The sequence below is a fragment of the Tenrec ecaudatus genome, chromosome 14 (genome assembly GCF_050624435.1).
Source record: "Tenrec ecaudatus isolate mTenEca1 chromosome 14, mTenEca1.hap1, whole genome shotgun sequence".
NCBI classification, from domain to species: Eukaryota; Metazoa; Chordata; class Mammalia; order Afrosoricida; family Tenrecidae; genus Tenrec; species Tenrec ecaudatus.
In genome coordinates, this window is record NC_134543.1 from 91,612,722 (window position 1) to 91,627,877 (window position 15,156).

Sequence of the window (15,156 nt, forward strand, 5' to 3'; positions counted from 1 at the left end):
AAAATGTCACAATGTAGTCTTGTATAGCTTCTGACTTGAAAATAAATCTAATGTATGCCGCCTGAACTAAGCTGTCCTTGACACATAGAAAAGCCACAAAATATAGCTCTTTGGAGAAAGAAAACAGTTTTTTCCCTTGTTGTCTATGACTAGATCTTTATCCACGTGGAAGAAAGCGATAAAAATGAAAGAAGTTCTACAGGATTAAGATGAAGGGAAGGGGTCTTCATATTTTTTAAGTTAGCCATTCCACAACAAGCCAAGGACACAGAAAAGTTCTTTCTTTTTGAAACATTTGTTTTGTCACGTTTTCCCCATGCTCTGGGGCTCATGGTGGTTAGGGTCACTCCATTGCTCCTCACCTTTGTCTCTGCATTGGACAGTCTCTGGATAGGTTAGTTTCCCAGGGCTGAGAGAGAATCTGAGAGCCTCAGTTTACAATTCTCTCATTGGTGGAGCAAGCTGAGTGTACTTCTGATGATTGCCATCCAAAGAGGATTCTGTCGTGCAGATATAAAGTTACATACAATCTTTTGAATTGAAATGCATAACTAAACTTAAGATCGTTCAACAAATATTGAACTGGATTTTCATTTAGTAGTCACTACATGCTCCATCAGATTGGAGGAAGGCTTAGAAACAACCTGCGATAGGCAGATGGCACAGTGTGCTCCCTGAAAGCGAGGAGGACTAGAGAGGGGGGCTTCAAGAAGATTAAGGACGGCAGCCTTCATGATGGCAACTCCATATAAGGAAAATGACACGCCTCACATCTAGACCAACAGCTAACATCCCGACAGGTGGAGAACATATTGAAGGTGTCAAGGATTTCTTCTGGTTTGGATCCACAGTCAATGCTCATGGAACCAAGAGTCAGGAGGTCAAATGCAGTGTTGCCCTGTGCACATCTACTGCACAAGACCCCTTGAGATTGTTGAAGAGTAAGGATGTTATTTTGAGGATGAAGCACACACCTGACCCAAGTCATGGTATTTTCAATGACCTCCTACGCACGTGAATGTTGGGCAGTGAATAAGGAAGAATGAAGAAGAGTTGATACATTTGAATGGTGGTGTTGGTGATGGAGATGGAAAGTATTGTGGACTGCAGAAAGAACAAACAAATTAGTCTCAGAAGTCCAGTCAGAATGCCCCTTAGAATGGAGGATGGTGAGCATTCGTTTCATGTCCTTTGGACATGTTACCAGGAAAGAGCAATTCCTGGAGAAGGACATCGAGTGTGGTCGATGAGATGGAGTGACACAGGGACGGTAACACTCTGGGCTCAAACATATAAACAATTGTGAGGATGGGCAGGACCAGGCAGAGTTCTGTTCTGTTGTACACAGGGTCGCTATGGGTTGGAACAGAACCAGCTAGAAACAAAAACACATGAGTCAGTAAAAAAGTATTGCTACTAGATTTTCAGTTCATAGATGCACATGTTTATTCAAAACAAAACTTTAAACCAGTCTTGAAGTTAATGGATGGCTACAGACAAGTTCTTTCATACTATACAAGCTTTAGTCTTGCTAGGGTGCCTTCTAGGAAAAAAAAAAGGTCCAAAGAAACCAGTGGCTTCTGAGTGGATCTACAAGGCAGGTGGGCATCGAGCTTAGACTAGGGGAACTTTAACTTTTAGTTTGCATTTCATGGAGTAATCTCAGGACATTGTCCTTGAAAGACAGCGCAATTATGGAGGTCTATTAGGAAGACGTTTAAGAACAAAAAGAGCAGCATTGTTGTACCCCCACCCCATCACAAAAAGCACCTGCACATTCTTGGAGGGCAGCAAGGGCTGTCCCAAAAGAAGTTTGCTGGGAAACCTTACACGTACACACAGCCTTGAGCCCGGATCATGCCCTTTCAGATATACTTTGGCTCCCCATGCTCAAACAACACAGAAAAGATGCACAACTTGAGATCCTTGAGGATGTGAAAACCACAGCTTTGATGTGGTGGGAATCAAAGTGCTCAGAGGGGCAGGTGAGCGACGGAAGCACTTCTCTCGGAGATGTATAGACCTAGATGGCAAAGTTACTGAGAAACAATAGCTTCACATTTTGATGTCTTTGAGTAATAAATGTTTCTGGGATTTTGTAGCAATACAGAAATTAAACTGTTTCTTCAACAGGCATCCATTTCTTTACCTATAATTCTTATATGGAAAATGTCCTAGACAGTGGGCCCCTACACAAGCACTCTCTCAACACAAGAACACTTTGTTCTAGCAATTCGGCAGTCTGCGATGAAGACACGGGTGCACAAGCAAATGCAGGAAGAAAGCTGATGGTGCCCAGCTATCAAAAGATATAGCGTCTGAGGTCTTAAAGGCCTGAAGATAAAAAACAACAAAGCACATATGGAAGACGCACACCAGCCTGTCCCGACTTGATTGCTGAAGACAAAGCAGGTGCAAAAGCAAATGCAGTGAAGAAAGATGACAGTGTTCGGCTGTCAAAAGATATAGACTCTGGGGTCCCATAGGCTGGAAGATAAACAAGGGGCCATCTAACTGAGAAACAACAAGGCCCACAAGGAAGAAGCACACCAGCCTGTGAGATCACAAGGCATCGAAGGGATCAGGTATCAGGCATCAAAGACCAACAAACCAACAAACAAACAAAAAAATCATAGCGTTGTGAATGAGGGGGAATGCAGAGTGGGGACCCAGGTCCCATCTGTGGAAAATTGGACATCCCCTTGCAGAAGAGCCACGGGAGGAGAGAAGCCAGTCAGTGTGAAGTGTAGCAATGATGAAACATACAATTTTCCTCTAGTTCATGAATGCTTCCTCCCTGCAACTATCATGATCTCAATTCTACCTTACAAATATGACTAGACCAGAGGATGTACACTGGTACAGATAAGAACTGGAAACACAGGAAATCCAGGACAGATGAACCCTTCAGGACCAGTGGTGAGAGTGGCGATACCAGGAGGGTGGAGGGAGGGTGAGGTAGAAAGGGGGAACCGATTACAAGGATCTACTTATAGCCTCCTCCTTGGTGGGGGACAGGGCGGACTACAGAAAAGTGGGTGAAGGGAGACGTCGGATGGCATAAGATATGACAAAATAATAATAATTTATAAATTATCAAGGGTTCATGGGGGAGTGGGGAGTGGGGAAGGAAGGGAAAATAAGGAGCTGATACTAAGGGCTCAAGTAGAAAGTAAATGTTTTGAGAATGATGATGGTAACAATGTACAAAAGTGTTTGACACAATGGATGTATGTATGGATTGTGATGAGTTGTACGAGCCCCCAATAAAATGATAAAAAGAAAAATATCCTAGGAATAGACATCTATTATGCAAATATTTACCTGATTTTATGAATATATTTTCTTGAAAAATAATATTTTTTGATTTTTGGTTAAAGTTACACTTACATTGGACTTTCCACACAAATTTTCCAGTGACAATGAGTTACATTTATTGTAACCTGTCATCATTCTCTTTATTTGAATCCCGTTTGCCTCCTTTTTGGTGATCTAGTTTCCCTGCCCTCTTCTTCTCATCCTTGCTTTCGAGAAAGCACTGGGAGGGCCCTGACCTTACGGCTAACATCTTTTACCTTGTGTCACTGTGCTGTTTTGCTGAAAAGTGAACTTAAGGGTTGCAGGCTTGTTGTCTCATTGGTTCCTTTGTTCCCTAGTGCCCCAGTTCATCTGTCATCTGGAGATTTTATATATATGATCTTCTCCTTCCACTTGGTTTTTTTAAAAAAAAATCATTTTATTGGGAACTCATACAACTCATCACAATCCATATGAGGTAGTTTATTGTGCCAACCTGGCTAATAAGCACACGTGGGGTTAATTGAAGGGCGGAGGGATAAATGACTCTGTGAGCCTTGCCTTTCTAGTTCTCAGGTCTCTTGCTTTGTGATGGTTGCACCAGGGTGCAGCTGTCTTAGCCAGTACCTGTTTCAGCTGGGAAGGCTCACTTCCTGCAAGGCATCCCCAAGGAGAAGCCGCATGGACCTATCCCGATGTAGCCCTGGGTGCTGGAGCAGCCACGTGGAGAGCCCTGCCAGTGCTGAGATGCTTACAAGTCCACTGATTCGGCTTTCCTCCTGCAGTCGGCATCATTGTGTGTGTTTTGTGAGATGAAGGAGGACTTTGTGGACTGGTGTCAGACATACGGACATACAAGTTAATGTTGGACTTGTGGGTTTGGGCAGCATTGGGTTGGGATGTTTTCTTTATGCACACTTAATCTTTATGTAAATCTCTCTCTTATACATATGAGTTTCTGTGGATTTATATCCATCGTGGTAAGCACATTTGTACATCTGTTGCCATTATCATTTTCAAAACATTTCTACTTGAGCCCTTGGTATCAGCTCATTTTCCCCTCCCTCCCTACTGCCCCCTCCCTCATGAACCCTTGATAATTAATTAATTAGTTATTTTGTCATATCTTTCACTGTCCGAGGTCTCCTTTCACCCACTTTTCTGTTGTCTGTCCCCCAGGAGGAGGTTATATGTAGATCCTTGTAATCAGTTCCCCCTTTCCATCCCACAATCCCTCCACCCTCCCAGTATCGCCACTCTCACCACTGGTCCTGAAGGGATCATCTATCTATCCTGGATTCCCTGTGTTTCCAGTTCCTATCTGTACCAGTGTACATCCTCTGGTCTAGCCAGATTTATAAGGTAGAATTGGGAACATGATAGTGGGGGGAGGCATTTAGGAACTAGAGGAATGTTGTATGGTTTTCATCGTTGTTACACTTCACCCTGATTGGCTCATCTCCTCCCCACGACCCTTCTGTAAGGGGATGTGCAGTTGCTTACAGATGGTTCTTGGGTCCCCAATCTGTACTCCCCCTCATTCACAATTATTTCATTTTTTGTTCTTTGATGCCTGATAACTGATCCCTTCGGCAACTCGTGATCACAACAGACTGGTGTGCTTCTTCCATGTGGGCTTTGTTGCTTCTGAGCTTGATGGCTGCTTGTTTGCCTTCGCGCCTTTAAGACCCCCAGATGCTATATATTTTGATAGCTTAGCACAATCAGCTTTTTCCATTCTTTCAGAGACCAACTCTTATGGCCCAGATCAGAGAAATCAGTGATGCTAGCTGTGCACCAACTAGTTCTTTGGATTCTTTTAATATTATTTTCTGTTCTTTTCAATGGTGTAGTGATTTTGCCACTTTGGAGGGCAGGATAAAACAGAGTTGCTTCTGCCTCCTGGCAAGTCCATGTGTGCTGTCCATGTGAATGGTGCTCTGCAGGGTTTTCGATGTTTTAGGACGTTGATTGCTAGGCCCCCTCTTCTGAGGAGCCTCTTGGTAGACTTGAACCACTAACCCTTAAGTTAGAAGCACGTGCATTAAATGTTTGCATCATTTAGTGGGAGAAGAGTAGTTTTGTGTGTGTATATCCCTCTTTCTCTCAGCTCTGGTAGTGCAGTGGTTACACACTGGGCTGTGATCCACATGGTCAGCAGGTAGAAACCATCAGCAGCTCCCCGGGAGAAAGACTGAGCTTTCTACTCCTATAAACAGTCTCGGAAACCCACAGGGGATTGCTATGAGTCAGCAAAAATTTATATGTATATTTAGATATATATATACATAAAGTCATTTTGTATGTATATAAAATTTTATGTATATATGTAAACAAAACATTATTATTATTATATATGTATGTGTGAAATAAAGAAAGTCTTATCTTTCTCCACAAGCGAAACAATAATAGGTCTTGATATACTTGGCCTTTGGCTTCTTGGGGGAAGGGAGCAGCACAAACTCATAACTTCATTGACAAGAACAGTGAAGGACTGGATCACTATAGCCCATGCCTAACTGATCTGTGACCCCAATATTTAAAAGGTCACTTTATTGGGGACCTCTTGCAGCTCTTATCACAATGCATCCATCCATTCATCCATTTTCCCAAGCACCTTTGTACATATGTTGCCATCATCATTTTCAAAACATTTTCTTCCTACTTGAGCCCTGGGTATTAGCTCATTTTCTCCCCTCCTCCAGCCACCCTCCCTCATGAAACCTTGATAATTTCTAAGTTATCACTTTTCTCATGTCTTACAAAAACTACTGTCTCCCTCCTCCCACTTTTCTGTTGTCATCCCCCTGGGAGGGGGTTATATGTCCATCATTATGATCAGTTTCCCCCTTTTTTCCCCAGCCTCCCCTTCCCTTCCCTTCCTAGTATCACTACTCTCATTATGGTGACCCAAATTTTTGGCATTAATTTTCAGCCCATGGTTTCATTTGGTCTCCTGTCTCTTTTTTATTTTTAAAAAATTAAGGTCAACCTTGAAAAGACAGGACTGACTTGTCTGCAGAACAAGTCCATGGACTCATGGCCTTTTCCTTCGTATCCAATGCCAGAAAACAGCAGAGCTTCTGAAATGGTCGCAGTGGAGGTGAAGCTGTTAAGTCCAGTTGTAGGCATATTCCAACACCTGCGCTCTCCTCTGGCATCTTTTGTCATCTGTCAATGATTCATGGAAAGCTGACAAGGGGAACTTGGGGGTTTGGGATGAATATTCTAAAAGTATGTGTTAAACACTTGACGATTGTTGGGGGGAAGGGCTAATTTACTTTGGGGTATTCAACTTGCAGGGTATTCCCATCATTTTAAAACATCAAGTTCTCAACATAAAAGCTAACCCGTGCCAGAAGTAGTTGCATATTTTAAGATCCCTTGTCCTAAGTAGTGTTCTTTGGCTTCATCCTATTATTATTCACGAAGGATGACTTCTCACAATCACGACTGAGGAGCAGAACCTGAACTCGGGCATACTGAGCAACTTTCTCCAATGTCACCATTTACCAGAGACATTCGCTTTCCGATCTTTCCTCAAATTAGATCTCAGTCGGCCACTCCATTCTTGCTTTCGAGCATTGCTTCAATGTCCTATCTGTTTTGTGCCTGGGAGGAAGCCAATTTCAAGGATCTATTGCACAAAGAGTTATTTCCAGAGACGGATGCAATGCTTTCGCTACGAAATAAACAGGAGCAAGATGCCTTTAACACAGGCATTGACAATAAGAACCGAGATTATTTGTCTTTTGTATGATCGCATTGTGGAGCGCATGAGGATACCTCCGCTATTTATTACAGTGTGGTACCTTCTGTGGGTTGGGGAACATATTTTTCTGAGCTCAACCTCTCACCTCATCTTTATATTTGTCTGATGCTTACTTCCAAAAGGTGAAAACCTATTACCTTATACACCTCTGAAACGAGAAGGCCCTTTCATACAGACTCACATATCTTCTATTTTTTATCAATGGCAGGTGTCACTCTCAGCCTGCCTGGTGGGAAACGTGGCCTTTTTGACTCTTTCCTCTCTTTAACAACATCCTGGAAACTTGTTTTTTGCTAAGTCTCTCTCATATAGAGCCTCTTTTAAGACTCTCTTCTAGGAAGGCCGTCCTCAACCTCTGTGTGCTTATAAGCAGCACCCAGGAAACTCGGAACACATTCCTATTCTTGGCCTTAGATGATTCAGTGGATCTCCAGAAAGTCAGAGTTGACAGGATTTTAATATTTCACTAAAATGCAATCCATAGTCCAGACTGTGAGACACATTGTGCTGATCAAGGCCCTTGGCCACTAGCCTCGAAGTTGGAGGTTTCAATCACCTAGTGGCTCCATAGACTTAGTGGTCGTTGTTCACAGAAGGGGATACCGAGTGGTTTAACATCACGAAAGGTGTGCATCGGGGTTTTGCCTTTTCACTATACTCATTCAATCTGTGTGCTGAGCAAATGATCCAAGAAGCTGGACTATGAAGAAGAACGTTGAGAGAAGGTGTGTACAAACACAGTCATCTCAGAACCCGAGCAATAGACATTCCCTCGGCTTGTAATGCTGCTCTAAATTTTGCATGTCATTTTTCTCTCAGCTTAAATGTCACTATACTCCTAGACGACTCCATAAAGTAGCTGCTAGGTCATTATCGTCGCACCCTGAATACGATTTATCTGATTATTTTTCTTCTTATTTGCATATACGTTTCTATCCCATTCACTACTGAATCCCCTATATGGAGAACAGGGCTTGGCTCTGAATAAGACCGTTTGTAACAAGTGAATGAGCCTTGTTCCTCCGTGCCTGGTCCATAGCACGTGTCTGATAATATCGATGGAGAAGAAAAGGAACAAAGGCGAAAGATGACATGAAATTGGAGTGGAGTTGACATGGAGATAGGAAGCCAGAAACCATACAACAGAGTGGCCTGACTGGAGAAGAATGTTCTTGATGGGGATAGTTACAGACAAACTCAAATAAGAGCCTCATCCTCAGATGAAGAATCTCTGGATCAAATTTGAAAAGTTTCAGGAGACTGTTAGCAGGGATGACATAAACTGCACACTCAACAAGGGCAGGGAGGCTTATTTTGGTCACTGCCATCCACTCCATAACTAGAATGATGCTTGAGACACTGTGGGTGCTTCATAAATAGTTGAATGCATGAATGCGTGAATGAATGGCCATATTATAAGCCCTCAAATTCAAAAACTCAACACTCACCGCTTCATAATTCCTCTGCTGGAACCCCTACTGTGGTATATTGCCTTCTTCTTAGAATAAAATCCATTCCCCCACCTTTAGGTCTTGTGGCTCATGTGGAACTCAGCGACCTCAGATCTTTCCATTTTTATCATCTCTCCTTGTGCACCAGTCACAGTGACTTATATCTTAAGACATCTCTTGCACTGCTACATAGACTGTGGAGTGGAGAGAGGAGAGTGGCAGAAGGAGACCAGATAGGAACTCCGATGGTGACGCGGTTGGATGACGGCAGTGGCTTAGGTAAATAGTAGAACAGATACAAAGAAATGGACAGATTGGGTAGATGCTACAGGAGCAGCATCATGGGGCTTGATGATGGATTGGATGAGAGAATTAAAGAGAAATTCGAAGATCATTCCAAGACTTTTCACTTGAATGACGGCTTGGCTGGTCATGAGCTTTACTGATTTAGGGAGGGCGAGGGGGAGCACGTGTAGATGTGGGGGCTGGTTTTCAAGACTCCAGATGACAGGTAGTATCTGAAGACAGAGGCAGCTGCGGCTGCACTGCCACATGTTTACAAGGCCAAGGATGACATTTGAGCATCTTCCAAATGGTCACTTAGGAAACAGACGCTGGCATTGGGATGTGGGCCAGCTGCAAAGGGTAGAACTTGTATTTCTGTAGTAGGCATGGGAGGGTCGGCGATTCGAGTTGTGGAGAAGAGAAACAAAGTCAAAAGAATTAAGAAAAATGAAACAAGCTGGAAAAGAGGTCAAACCATATAGACACACAAAATACAAGTGTTCACTTGAAGACACAGAGAGAAAGAGGGAGGTAGGATTCATCCTAGTTTCTTGGTGGGAGGTTTTTGTGAAGAGAAGACCCCGAGGGAAGATAGAAGAACCCACAGCAAGCTCCTAGCAGAAGAGCAAGGGCTTTCCAAAGGCAGGAATTAATCATTATGCTTTGGGCCTGCAAACCAAATGACTGGGCAGAGGGCCTGGGCTGCAGAAGGCGAGCAGACTTTTTGTTTCATGTCTGGGAGGTGTGTGTGTGTGTGTGTGTGCGTGTGTGTGTAGTAACATGTCTCCATTTTACATAGCACACCTTTAGACGGCAGGCGAAGATGAAGCTGTCTCCTCCCGTAAAGATTACAGCCTTGCCAATCCCGTGGAGCACTTCTGTTCTGTCCTGGAGGGTGACTATGAGTGAAAATAGATTCGGTGGCAGGTGGCTTTTTTTGATGATTACTAGGATAATTTGATAGTCCAGCTGATGAAATTTACATATGGTCATATTTCAGAGCTTGGAATACTCATGAAATGAGTTAGCCCAACTCATTCTTAGGAGTCCTACTGCCAATGAACAGCATCACTAAATCAGGCTGTTTGTAATGATGAGCTTTGTCTTGGCAAAATAGGGAGAAACTGTTGCTCTTGATGAGGAAATGTTTTCGGTTAACAGTTAATTTTATTTTTCTGACGGTTTTCTCCTTCCAATAAAACAAGCTCGGTCAATAAGAAACCTCCATCTATAAGTTAGAAACTCTAGACAGGGCAAATCATCTAAGAGAAAGCAAGTGATGAAGAAAATCAATACACTTACCTACTCTTTCTTCCCTTATCTTTCATTTTCTATTTCTCTTGTCTTCACCAAAGCCACACTGCTGAAGCTAACTGAATCACTGGGATAAATTTGTTTCAAAGGAACCAAATTTTGGCTCATCTGTGTCAATATCAAAAGCATCTGCCTGCCTCTTTCCTATATGAGCCATTTTCTGAATAAGTGATTTCCCCCCCTGAGTTGGCAAGCTGAGGGATTTTGCCTTAGTCAATAGTTGGCATTATCATCAAATAGGAGGCAAATTAGTCACTGCGAATGAATTAATATCTTGCAGAAGCAGAGTTATTTATGCTCTGAGTGATAAACTCGGGAACTGTTAATCAGTGCACTGGCAGAATTTGTAAATGAGATCAATGCATCACTGCTGGGGATCTTCCAGGAATAATGGAGGACAGGAGAGCTGCCAGGAGGCTGGATTCCCCCATTTCCCTGCTCCTGCCTTCTTTCCTCCGTGCCTTCTTTCCGCCCTTCTCCCCTCATCTTTGTCCCTACTTCTTCCTCTCTTCAAATATGTTATGGAGCTACTCTGTAGAAGCATCAGGAATAGACCATGTAGTTCATCTTTAACAATCTAGTGGGGAAAATAAATATGAGAAGACATCACCTATCATTCGAGGACAATGTTGTTGATAAAATAATGAAGGGCTATTGTTATTAGTGCGTTGGCATTAGTGTCTATGAAAGAGGCACCGCTTGGTCCTCTGCTTTCCTCACAATGGTAGGTAACAAACAAAACTCACTGCCATTGAGTCAGTGCTGGCTCATGGTGACCCCTGTGAGGCTCCGAGACCGTAACTGTGTGCGGGAGTAGAAAGCTCCGTGTACACGAGTCTATTGCTGTGTCACTGTGCCTATCTAGCTGCCTCTTTTTTGCTGGTCTTCTACCAAGCATGACATCCTTCTCAAGGGACTGGTTCCTTTTGAGCACATAGCCAAAGAAGTCTAGTTATCTTGGTTTCACAGGAACATTCTGGCTGTACTTCTAAGACAGATCTATTTGTTTTAGAAAAACTCCATGGTAAACTTAGTGTGTTCGTTTGGGTACTTTAGAGAAACAGATCCATAGAAACTCATGTATAAGAGAGAATTTTATATAAAGGTTAAGTGAGCATCAAGAAAAAAATCCCAACCCAGTGCTGCCCAAGCCCACAAGTCCAACATTAACCCATTAACCCATATCTCCAACGCCAACCCACAAAGTCCTCTTCCATCTCACAAAACACACATTATGATGCCGACTGCAGGAGGAAAGCCGAATTAGTGAACGTGTAGCTGGCAGGGGTCTCCACAAAGCTTCTCCACCCAGGGCTGCATCAGAGTAGGTCCACGCGGCTTCTCCTTGGGGATGTCTTGCAGGAAGTGAGCCTTGCCAGCTGAAGCAGGCACTGGGTAAGGCAGCTGCACCCTGCTCCGACCATCAGAAAGCAAGACCCAAGAACTAGAAAGGTGAGGCTCACTGCGCCATCCCCCCACCTCCCTTCAATTAACCCCACATGTGTTTATCGGCCAGGTTGGGATGACAAATTAACTACCTCAGTATTCTTTGCTAACATTTTCCATGGTAAACAGTATTCTTTGCTATCATTGGAATTCAAATGCATCAATTCTCCCTCAAGCTTCCTTTTCCATTGTCCTGTTTTGAATGCATGCGAGGCAATTGAAAATACCAAGGCTTTGGTCAGGGACAGCCTACTCCTCAAAGGGACATCTTTGCTTTTTAACACTTTAAAGGGATCTCTTGCAGGTGATTGTCCCTGTGAAATGTACCATTTGATATCTTGATGGTTTCCATGGGCATTGATTATTGATCAAGTAAAATGAAATTCTTGATAAGCTCAATCTTTCTTAATTTATTATGATGCTGCTTACTGGTCCAGTTATGAGGATTATTTTTTCTTTATGTTGAGGTGTAAGCCATCATGAAGTCCCTATTTTTTGAACTTCATCTGTCAGTGTTTCAAGTCCTTTCCGACTTCAGCAAATCAATTTGTATATCTGCGTATTGAGTTGTTAATAAGCCTTCCTGTAATCATGATGCAAAGTTCTTTTTCATATACTCCAGCTTCTTGAACTATTTGCTCAGCGCCAGATTGAACAAGTATGGGGAAAGGATGTAACCCATCGTTTCTGCCTCTAAACTACAGATTATCCCCCTGTTCTGGTCAACAACTTTCTCTTGGACCTGCACAGGTTCCGCACAAGCACTGTCAACTGTTTTGGAATTGCCATTACTAACGATGGTAATTATAATTTGTTATAATCCACACAGTGGAATGATTGTATAATCAATAAAATACAATCAACATATATCTGGTGTTCTCTGCTTTCAGCCAAGACTCATGTGGCAGCAGCAAGGATCACCCTCATGCCATATTCTCCCATGACTCTGGCTTGAATCGCTGGCCGTTCCCTATCCATGCATGGCTGCAGGTGTTTTTGAATGATCTTCAGCCAAGTTTTGTTTGAATGTCATGTTAATGATCCTGTTCTACACTGTCTGCCTCCTGTTGGATCATGTTTCTTTGGAGTGTACATGAAAATCAATCTCTTCTAGTAGGTGGTCAGGCAGCTCTTTCAAAATTTCTTGGCATAGAAAGGTGAACAGCTCCAAGGTTGCCTCTGTTGGTTGAAATATCTCAGTTGATATTCTATCAATTCCTTGAGCCTTTTTTCTTTTTCAAATGCCTTCGTGCACCTTGGATTTCCCTTAAGTTCCATTGCTTCTTGATCATGTTGCCTCATGAAACCTCTTGGCTTAATGTCAACCAAGTCTTTTTAGTCTATTGACCATATATTTTATTTTGATGCTTTTTGACCTGTAGAATTCAGGGCAGTGTGTATGTGTGTGGGGGGACAAAGACAGGGCTTTCTATTCCCAGCAGCAGCTGTAGGCTCAGAAACTCACAGGGCAGGTTTCCCCTGTCCTACAGAGTCACTATGAGTCAAAATGGACTCAATGGCAATGAATGAGAGAAAAAGCAGATTGCGTTTTCCCTTTGGGTTTTCTAACTCCATATCTCTTCACATTTCCTTATAATTAAAAAAAATCATTTTATTAGGGGCTCATACAACTCTTATCACAATGCATACATACATCAATTGTGTATAGCACATTTGTACATTCATTGCCCTCATCATTCTCAAAACATTTGCACTCCACTTAAGCCCCTGGCATCAGCTCCTCATTTTTCCCCTCCCTCATGAACCCTTGATAATTTATAAATTATTATTTTGTCATATCTTGCCCTGACCAATGTCTCCCTTCACCCACTTTTCTTTTGTCCATCCCCTAGGGAGGAGGTCACATGTAGATCCTTGTAATCGGGTCCTCCTTTCCAACCCACCCTCCCTCTACGTTCCCAGTATCGCCCCTCACACCAATGGTCCTGGTCCTAAAGGGATCATCTACCCTGGATTCCCTGTGTTTCCAGTTCCTATCTGTACCAGTGTCCATCCTCTGGTCTAGCCAGACTTGCAAGGTAGTATTGGGATCATGATAGTGGAGAGGGGCGAGTAGGGGGGTGGAGGAGGAAGCATTTAGGAACTAGAGGAAAGTTGTATTTTTCATCGTTGCTACATTGCACCCTGTCTGGCTAGTCTCCTCTCTGGGAACCCCCTGCAAGGGAATCTCCAGTGGTCTATAAATGGCCTTTGGGTCTCTACTCTGCAATCCCTCACCCCCCTCATTCACGATAGTAAGATTTTTTGTTCTGATGATGCCTGATACCTGATCCCTTCAACATGTCGTGATCACACAGGCTGGTGTGCTTCTTCCCTCATCTGGAGTTTCCCTTTGAAATCTTCTGCACAACTCTTTTATTTCATCAGCTTCAATTCTCTTTAGCTACTCAGCATTTAGAAGCAAGCTTCAGAGATGGTTCTGATATCTTTATAGTGACCCTTTGGCATTCTTCATGTATGATGTGCTTGCCCACATCATATGATCTCTAGTAATTAGTGGTCAATGTCAAAACTACTTTTGAGGTGATTTCTCACATATGTAGTTGCTTTGATTACTGTATATTAATTCAGGCAAGGTCTCAGTATGTACTCATATTTCACATGGTTGGGAAAAGGTATTTCCAGTGAATAAAGTGTTGGTCATGGATGATTCTATTACATGATAGAATATCTCCAAAGTCATATTTTTCAACTATTAATCCTTCTAATTTCCAACTTTCACTTTGCATCACAAGTGATTACCAATGCATCTTGATAGTGTATTTGCTCAATTTCACCTGACAGAAGTTGGTAAAAGTCTTCAATTTATTCATCTTTGGCATGAATGATTGGTGCATAAACTTGACTGATAGCTATAATAATTGGCCTTCCATAGTAGATATATAGATAGTATCTTGTCCTAGAGTGTTACATCTCAGAATAAATACTGAAATGTCCTTTTTGACAATCAATGTGCTACCAATCTTCAATAGGTGTTCCCGGCATAGGTGACCATATGATTCTTGGATTCAAAATGGCCAATCACAGTCCATTTAAGTTCACCCATGCCTAGAATTTCAATCTTTATGTGTTTCATTTCATTTTCAATGGCTTCCCACTTTCTTAGAGTCATACTTCCTGAATTCTACACATTCCAATTAATGAATGTTTCAGTTGTTTCTGCTCATCTTTGGGTCCTGCCACATCTGCAAATTAAGGTCCCCAAAGCTTTTGTTCAATCCACAGTAATCCATCGAGGCAGCAGCATTTCCCCAGTTGCCTTCCAAGTGCCTTCTATCTTGAGTGGCTCATTTTTCAACCCAATATCTGATAACACCCCACTGTTTCTACAAGGTTCTCACTCGCTGATTTTTGCTGGAAGGGGGTAGATTTCCAGGCTCTTCTTTTTAGTCTGTCCAAGTTTAAATGCTCTACTGAAATCTGTCCACCATGGGCTATCCTGCTGGTACTTGAAGTATGGTTGACTTAGTTTCCACCATCACAGGTACATGCAAACCACCACAACAAGACGCTGGTTTATAAGCCTGACAGGCAGGTTTATAAAAATATTTTAAAGTACCATGAAAGAAA

The 15,156-nt window shown here is 42.6% G+C and overlaps 1 pseudogene; it reads right to left on the reverse strand.

Moving 5' to 3' along the window:
* The window catches only part of LOC142426713 (AP-5 complex subunit sigma-1 pseudogene), a 103,098-nt pseudogene that overhangs the window by 9,501 nt on the left and 78,441 nt on the right, over positions 1 to 15,156 (reverse strand).